The sequence below is a fragment of the Panicum virgatum genome, chromosome 4K, assembly GCF_016808335.1.
Source record: "Panicum virgatum strain AP13 chromosome 4K, P.virgatum_v5, whole genome shotgun sequence".
Lineage (NCBI taxonomy): Eukaryota > Viridiplantae > Streptophyta > Magnoliopsida > Poales > Poaceae > Panicum > Panicum virgatum.
In genome coordinates, this window is record NC_053139.1 from 29,089,206 (window position 1) to 29,098,821 (window position 9,616).

General features: G+C 45.2%; 1 non-coding gene across 1 annotated transcript; it reads left to right on the top strand.

Annotated features, from left to right (window-relative positions):
• Nucleotides 1-7,921: 7,921 nt before the first annotated feature.
• On the top strand, nt 7,922-8,028 carry LOC120705393. Its single transcript, XR_005687972.1, has one exon. It is a non-coding gene; the product is annotated as a small nucleolar RNA R71 (small nucleolar RNA).
• Nucleotides 8,029-9,616: the final 1,588 nt, after the last annotated feature.

Here is a 9,616-nt window from a genome sequence, read left to right on the forward strand (position 1 = left end):
AAACTTGTGAAGGTATCCATAAACTACTCGAGCAAGCGAGTAGTGTGTCCTTACCAAGGACTGGAGTAATCCATAAGACAAAGCTGTTAGGTACGAACCCGGTTGGGTTGCCCAAGATGTAAATGTCGTAGGGATATCCAAGGCTTACTCGAGCAAAGCGAGTAAAGTGTCCAACTTGTAGACTAGAGTAACTACTAAGATTGACCTATTAGGGCGAACCCCGTCGGGTTGCCCAAGATGGACAAGGTGTAGTAGTATCCATAACATACTCGAGCAGGCGAGTAGTTTTGCCTTTTCAACAAGGCTGGAGTTCCTCATAGTTGACCTGTTAGGATGAACTCCGTCGAGTTACCCAAGATGGACAACTAGTAAAGATATTCAGAACGTACTCGAGCAAGCGAGTAGTTTTGCCTTTACAACAAGGCTGGAGTTCCTCATAGTTGACCTGTTAGGATGAACTCTGTCGAGTTACCCAAGATGGACAACTAGTAAAGGTATCCAGAACGTACTCGAGCAAGCGAGTAGTTTTTCCTTTTACAACAAGGCTGGAGTTCCTCATAGTTGACCTGTTAGGATGAACTCCGTCGAGTTACCCAAGATGGACAACTAGTAAAGGTATCCATTCACCTTCTCGAGCTAGGAGAGTAGGTTGTGCCCTTATATTAAGAGAAAGGATGTGGCTTGTATAGTTGTTCTGATGGAGAACTATGTAAGCTTATCCTGAACTGGTGATGCTGCAGATTGCCTTTAATGTAGTCCATATGCCAACAAGGATCCTCGCTTTATTAAAGAAATCCGCAAACACCATTAAACTGCTTGGATAAAGGATAAAACTTGCGCAAGTGCTCAATGTTCCAGGAATTCGGTACCTCATTACTGTCTGCATCAGTGATTCTGTATGATCCTGGTCTTGTAACCTTGGTTACGATGAATGGGCCCTCCCATCAAGAATTTAACTTGTACAGTCATGTCTCATCCTGAATCCTACGTAGTACTAGATCTTCAATGTTGAAAGATCTTTGCTGGACATTGCGATCATGATAGCGTCTGACTCCTTGAAGATATCTAGCCGATTGAGTTAAGGCATTGATTCTGGCCTCTTCGACTGAGTCTAACTCAAGTTGTCGAGATTCATCTGCTTCTCCTTCTTGATAGGCTTCTACTCTTGGAGATTTCCACATGATATCTTGCGGGTAGTATAGCCTCTGATCCATAGGTGAGGAAAAAGGGAGACTGTCCAGTTGCTTTGCTAGGCTGCGTTCGCAGCCCCCAGACCACATGGGGTAATTCTTGAATCCACTTGCCACCTCTCTTGGTGTTAGCGTCGTAGAGTCTTTTCTTCAAGCCGTCGAGTACTAGGCCATTGATATGCTGTACTTGACCATTTGCTCGAGGGTGAGCCACTGAGGCATAATTGACCTCAATGCAAGAGTTGTCGCAGAAATCCCAAAATGACTGAGACGTAAAGTTAGAGCCAAGATCTGTGATGATGGTGTGAGGAAAACCAAACCGGTGGATGATGTTAGATATGAAATCCACTGCTCGATCTGATGAAATCTTGACAATAGGCTTGTACTCGATCCACTTGGTGAATTTGTCGACTGCTACCAGCACATGATTAAATCCTCCTAGAGCTATGGTTAATGGTCCGATCATGTCCAAACTCCAACAGGCGAGCGGCCATGATGGAGGGATTGTTATTAGGTTGTGTGCTGGAATGTGAGTCCTTTTGCCAATGAATTGGCAGCCTGGGCATCGTCTGACAAGGTCTTCTGCATCTGAAATGGCTGTTGGCCAGAAGAATCCTGACCTGTAAGCCTTGCCGACTAGTGTCCTTGACGCGGTGTGATTGCCGCAAACTCCTTCATGTATCTCCCTATGGATGTCTTAGCCTTCTTCATGGGTAACACATTTCATGAGGATGCCGGAAGCAGAGTGCTTGTATAGGTTGTCGCCGATGAGGACGAAACCCTTGCTACACCTGACGATGCGGGCGGCTTTAGCGCTTTTGTGATCGACATGTGGTGGAAGCTTAAACTTTTTTGATGAAATCGGTAAACTGGGTCCGCCAATCTTCTTCAATCATCAGTACTTCTCTGACTGTGGCCGGGGCCTCCGTGTCAGTGACTTGTTGGCTTTGCTCCTTGACTGATGGGTGGTGAAGTTCATGGACAAAAACTCCTGGTGGAACTGCTGCTCAAGTGGACCCAAGTTTGGAGAGGACATCGGCTCCCACGTTGTTGTTGCGATCGACGTGGTGGATTTCCAATCCTGAAAACTTATTTTCGAGCTTCCTGATTTCTTCAACGTATGCGTCCATTGTATCTTTATTGACTTGACTGATGGGTGGTGAAGTTCATGGACAAAAACTCCTGGTGGAACTGCTGCTCGAGTGGACCCAAGTTTGGGGAGGACATCGGCTCCCACGTTGTTGTTGCGATCGACGTGGTGGATTTCCAATCCTGAAAACTTGTTTTCGAGCTTCCTGATTTCTTCAATGTATGTGTCCATTGTATCTTTATTGATATCCCATTCTTTATTGACTTGTTGAATGATGAGTCGAGATTTGCCGTAGACAAGTAGTCGCTTGATGCCAAGAGATACTGCTAGTCGGAGGCCGTGTAGCAATGCCTCGTATTCAGCTTTATTGTTAGAGACCTTGAACAAGATTTGGAACACATACTTAAATTGTTCTCCCTTGGGGGAGATGAACAAAATTCCCGCGCCGCCTCCGTTGCTCTTGAGTGAGCCATCGAAGTACATCACCCAATGCTCTGGAACGTTCTGGGGTGCTGGAATTTGATTTTCCCGCCATTCAGCCAAGAAGTCGACTAGTGCCTATGACTTGATTGCTGTTCTTGGCTTGAAGTTGATTTCCAAGGCTCCCAGTTCAACTGCCCACTTTGAGATTCGTCCAGTGGCAACCCGATTGTGGAGTATATCCCCCAATGGGAAGTCAGTTATGACTGAGATCTTGTATTCATCGAAGTAATGCCGGAGTTTCCTGGAGGTGAATAGAATTCCATACAGAAGTTTCTGAATTGATGGGTATCTAACCTTTGATTCAGAGAGTACTTCGCTGATGAAGTAGACTGGTCTCTGAACACCGTAAGCATGGCCTTCCTCCGGTCGTTCGACAACTATCGCCGTACTAACTACATGGGTAGTCGCAGCGATGTAGAGGAGTAATTCCTCACTGGGTAGTGGAGCTATTAGAATCGGCGGTGACTGGAGATGATGCTTGAGGTTCTCGAGTACTTCCGCGGCTTCTGTAGTCCACTCGAATTTATCTTGTCGCTTTAGGAGTTTGAAGAAGGGTAATCCCCGTTCGTCGAGCCTGGACAAGAATCAATTCAAGTCTGCCATGTGTTGGCGCCTACCAACGTCACCAGTGATGATGCCCGCAGACGCCAATTTGGGGTGGCAGTATTTCATGAACCACGAATGAATCCGCAAGCGCACGGAATACCGATGTAGAATTTTACCCGGGAGTATACCGGGGTGTCATTTATATTTCCGCAGGGAAGGCGGTGAGTGAGAGAATATATAGATTAGTGGGTGAACTCTATCTAGATTGGATATTCTCATGCATAAACAGGGGTAAGATAATAACATGGGAGGAGGTAGTGTGACACACACACACAAACTACCCTCTTGGATAAATAAATAAAAGAAAGATAAAAGATGCTACAGGCCGGGAGCAAGATAAAAGTCAGAGCTCGAGTCAGTTGTGCTAGGCTAGTTATATCTACACTTTCTCATTGGTTTGCTCGTCAGAGATTAAACTACACAATAGGGAGATCGCTATCGAAGCGATGGGAGGAGCCCGTACACCCCCGGCGACTTTATGTACATCCTACCCCCCATACCGAACGTGGAGGATTACTAAAAGGCTCGGACAGGGCTGTCACCACCTGCCGGCTACCTCTACAAACTGTGAGTATAGTTGACATCCAGCAACACTTAGCTAATCTAGAGACCATGTCTACACTAGTAAGGGATACTCTAGTGTCCCGCGCGGAGCCCCCACCCTCCAGATGGACAGACATCACACTAGAGCAATCATACGAATACTGGAGCAGTTGATAGAGTTCTAAGAACAAAAGACTAACCATCTCCAGCATAGGGCGATCATACAATGCAAGCATAGAATGATAACGCAACCATATCAAGAAGCATATATCCGATAACTCAGAACATACTTCAAGCAGATATAGGTAACCATAATCTAATTCTATTACAAACGATCGAATATTACAAGAGAGAGCTAGAGATGAACCCATACCAGACTCTCGAGCAACACCGGCGACTCGATGACTCCTAGACTTCTCCTAAACTCCACTAAGCCTAAAGACTATGCAAGAACGAACTTGAGAGGTGAGTGAAGTGAGGTGTGTGTGTGTGTGTTATTCTCTACCCCTCCCTTGTATTTATATGAGGGAGCCACCGGCCGCAGCACCCCAAACCGACCTAAAGGAGCAACAGGGAGGCGCCACGTGGCAAAGTTGAGGCGGTGGGGCCCATGGGCCTGGTCGGCCGACCTAGGCCGGTCGGCCTGCCCTAGCTGCCAACCGCCCCCAACTGCTGGGGGTTGGGCTTGTCTGGGCCTTCTTGTCTGATCCATGCTGGGGTTGGCATGTCTTGACTCATTTTGCTTCGGTCCTTGGGCTACACTTGGTCCATTTGAGCTTGAATCGGTACTCTGATATTTTTTGTGATTTCCTGCTGGGCCAAAGTGTGCTTGCAACCTGCATATTAGCTCAAAATCACAACTTGCATATTCTAGAAGGTAAAGTGTTGTTTAGGGACTTTATTGAATATAAGTGTGTGTAAGAAATGCAAACTCTCATGATTTTCTGATCAAGTTGACGCCTAGAAATGATCGTTAGTGAGTGTCAACAAGATCCCCCAAGCTGTCCTTTGCTAGTCCCGAGCAAAGTAGGACAAATCAGGTTGTTGATTAGAAAATCACTTTGACTCGTACCTTACCTGTCATGTCATAGTCTGAAGCAAAGGGATTCATCTATAAGCTTAAATAAGTCAGTTAGCATACCTTTGCTCAATTACCTTACTTCTTTATGGGGCTTTTTAGCTATCTCCTTGTCTTGGGCTGTTGAAAGTCAGAACGGTGCATAGGGTGATACTTACTTGTTCATAGATCCGCAATCCATCTGGAGATATTTTTTTGAAAGAATTTTGAAAACATGGCAAAGCTCCCAAGACAACTCCCTCGAGGCACTCATCTTATATTTCCTTACCAGGGCAGTATCTGCCTTTGATCTTCCCTACTACTACAAGCCTTTATGGAGCTCAAGGTAGGATAAGAACAGGGCACACTTGTATTCTATTTATTGTAAAGTCAAAGAGAGGATCCAAGGAGAAACAATTCATGCAATCTCGATCAAAAGGTGCAAGTGTATGAGTGGATGGATGGGTGGATGGATATGAATTACTCCTTGAGGTAATGGCTTTTCTCTCTCGTATCATCCCTATGTCTCTTTCTTCTCTCTTTTTTTTGAGACATGGCTACCCCCTTTTCTCTCTCTCTCTCTCTTTGGTCATGCTTCTTTGGCATGCCATCTTTTCTCTTTTTGGGGCAACCATAATCTGACTTTATTTTATTTCAGGGATGTTCTACGAGAGAGATCACCAAGACATGGAGCATTTATTATGTGGAATGAATGGGTGGTGTTGCCAATTCCCAGTGTAGGAATGTAGTAATTGGATGGGACGTGTACGTGCTTATGATCTAGAAAGCATGAAAAACATCTCACTAGGGTCACACAATTTTGACAAAACTCAACAGAATATCAAGCAGCATATGTGTAAAGGGTTTTTCATGGAATATGACATATGGCTTTGGTAGGACATTGAAAATCGCTAGAGAACTTGCCTCTTTTAGAATTTTTTTTTTGAAAATAACTCCAGACTTCAAGCATCACTAGAACAAGCTTGCACAATCTTATTTACCATATCTGAACTCACAACAACTTAGACTGGAATCAAGCATATGCAACCCACGGAACTTTCAGGTTCATTGACAAGATATTTGCATAACTAGCAGATTTAAACTCAAGAGAACTCTTATTTTCAAACTAGGCACAATAGACACGATAAAGCAAAGCAAAACTCATCCTTTTAAATTATCACAAGGAGTTAAAACATTCTTACCGCGCATCATGAAAAAGAGAAATAAACAGTAAATTTTTATTTAGTTTTTGAAAGTTTTTTATCTAATTTTATTGAAAGAAAATAAAGGGATACAGTTGACTTAAGGGAGGGAACCTCCCCCAAGCTAGCTCTTGGTTAGGGTCGAAAAGCAGGACCTTTCTCCATACCTGATTAGGTTGATGTCATTTCGTCCGTACCTAGAGAAGTAGTAGCGGTCGATGACGTCTTGTTCTTCTTGCGCCACACCTTCTTGGTCCTCTTTGGTGGCGTAGGCGGCGCAGGAACAGGATCCTCGGATGCAGGATAGACAATTTCCAGATATTCCCATACTGTGTTGGTGATGAAGTCAGGGATCTTCTGGTCGTCTTCCACTGGCTCGGTTGGTGGAGTATGAATTTCCCAATCCTCCCAAGCTGGCTTGGAAGGGGGATGATAATCTTGACCATCACATCCTGGCTCTGCCCATAGCCCTTGTTTCTCACTATCCTCATGAATCAGGAATACCTCCCTTTTGTTCTGGAATTTGAATTTCATGGTCTTTCCCATGATACAGAGGCTGATTCTTCCTGTCCCCACATCAATTCTGGCGTTTGTATCCTTGTGGAATGGTCGCCCAAGTATGTGCGGAATTCCAAGATCTCCTTCCATATCAAGGACTACAAAGTCTACTAATATGTAGGTATTCTTGACTTTTACCATTAACCTTTCCACAACTCCTTCTGGATATCTTAGCGTGGAATCCGCCAGCTGAACACACATAGTGGTAGGGGAAATTCATGGATGGCCTAGCTTCTTGAAAGTCACCTTGGGCATGATGTTGACGCTGGCTCCAAGGTCACAAAGGGCGTGATCAAATTTATAATCAAAGATTGAGCAGCTGATCACTGGGGTTCCGGGATCTTCTCTTATTGTGGTTGCTAACTTGCCCCACGCACCTCTTCTAGGGCGTGTGAGCTTTTCTACATAGCTGAGGGGTGTCCTGCTAAGTGGCTCTTTCCACATAGCATTGATGACATTTACACTCTCTAGAGTTGATTCGGCTTGCCCTGGAATCTTCCCTAGTTCAGCAGCAGGTGTAGCAGCAGCTAATTGAACCAATTGAGTTTCTAGCACCTTATTGAAACTCAGCTGGTTCTTCATAGCCGTGGAGAATCCATCCATCTTGGCATGGATAGTCTCCATAGATTTGTCTATAACGGCCAACTTCTTCTGAAGGGACTCACTGATCTTCGCTTGGCCGTAGACAAGATATCTCAAGGTAGGCTGGTTAGGACCAAAAGAATTCAAATTCGCATTACCTCCTTGGTAGTATGGGCGTGGTTGATTCCACCCCTGACCCCCTTGTGGACGAAACTCGTTGCTGCCATTGAAAAATAGAGCTTCTTCTTGGGTTTCTGGGCAATTATCGCCCGAATGTCCAACATTCCTGCAAACCTCGCACGTCATGCGAGTCTCCAAGGCTTGAAGTGTTTGCAATTGAGCCTTATCTTGGGAATAATCCTCAAATTTCTTGAGGAGGAGACCAATCTTCATAGCGAGCATGTCGGCCTCCTTAACGGAGTGCATACCTCGCTGGTGCGGTTGGAGGAGATCATCGCTCCAACCTTGGTTGGAAACCATCTTCTCGATCAATGATGTTGCTCTTTCAATGGTTAGCGAGAAGAAAGCTCCACCTGCAGTGGCATCCACATGATCACGGGGTGACTGTGTCAACCCGTTGTAGAAGTTCTATAGAATGAGCCAATTATCCATTCCATGGTGCGGACACGCTAGAATGTACTCCTGAAGCCTCTCCCAAGCTTCCGAAATTGACTCATTTGATGCCTGCTGGAAATTTGAAATCCGACCACGAAGAGCATTAGTTTTGCCCGTAGGGAAGAACTTTGAGAGGAACACCTTGGCACATTTGTCCCAAGTATCCACAGCAGCCTTGTTAGCATAAAACCATTGCTTCGCTCTCCCCAAGAGAGAGAACGGAAACAGACGGAGCTGGATTGCATCTTGCGATACACCCTTGATAACAAAAGTACTGCAGAGCTCCAGGAACTGCTGGAGATGAGCGCTGGCATCCTCATTGTCCTTGCCACAGAATGGGCTGGCCTGCACCATCGTAATGAGACCCATCTTGATCTCGAAATTTTCTCCTCCGGTGTTAACCTCGGGCCCGGTAGGGACCTGATTAGTAGACGGAGCAGAGTAATCATGGAGTGACTTCTGGGCCATAGCTCTGGGAGCTGACGATGATGCGATGACTGGATCGACTGCCGAGAGTGAGATCTGAGGAGGTATGATACGAGGTCGAACTCTTCTCAAAAGTGACACTGGATCGGAATGAAAGTTTTACGGTAGATCCAAACCGGTCATACACTACCATGTTTTCATATCAACGAAGACAAGAAAACAAAGCCAAGTTAGCCTGTTTAGCAAGTGAATACCAATTTTGATTTTGTTCACTACTTTTATCTATATATTTCACTCAGTGCCTCCCACGACAACGGCGCCAAAAATGCTTGTTGGCGCCTACCAACGTCACCAGCGATGACGCCCGCAGACGCCAATTTAGGGTGACAGTATTTCATGAACCACGAATGAATCCGCAAGCGCATGGAATACCGTTGTAGCATTTTACCCGGGAGTATATCGGGGTGTCATTTATATTTCCGCAGGGAAGGTAGTGAGTGAGAGAATATATAGATTAGTGGGTGAACTCTATCTAGATTGGATATTCTCATGCATAAACAGGGGTAAGATAATAACATGGTAGGAGGTAGTGTGACACACACACAAACTACCCTCACGGATAAATAAATAAAAGAAAGATAAAAGATGCTTTAGGCCGGGAGTAAGGTAAAAGTCAGAGCTCGAGTCAGCTGAGCTAGGCTAGCTATATCTACACTTTCTCATTGGTTAGCTCGTCAGAGATTAAACTATACAACAGGGAGATCGCTATCGAAACGACGGGACGAGCCCGTACACCCCGGCGACTTTATTTACCTCCTACCCCTCATACCGAACATGGAGGATTACTAAAAGCCTCGGACAGGGCTATCACCACCTGCCAGCTACCTCTACAAACCATGGGTATAGTTGACATCCAGCAACACTTAGCTAATCTAGACACCATGTCTACACTAGTAAGGGATACTATAGTGTCCCGCACGGAGCCCCGACCCTCCAGATGGACAGACATCACACTAGAGCAATCATACGAATACTGGAGCAGTTGATAGAGTTCTAAGAACAAAAGACTAACCATCTCCAGCACAGGGCGATCATACAATGCAAGCATAGAATGATAACGCAACCATATCAAGAAGCATATATCCAATAACTCAGAATATACTTCAAGCAGATATCGGTTACAATAGTCTAATTCTATTACAAATGACCGAATATTACAAGAGAGAGCTAGAGATGAACCCATACCAGACTCTCGAGCAACACC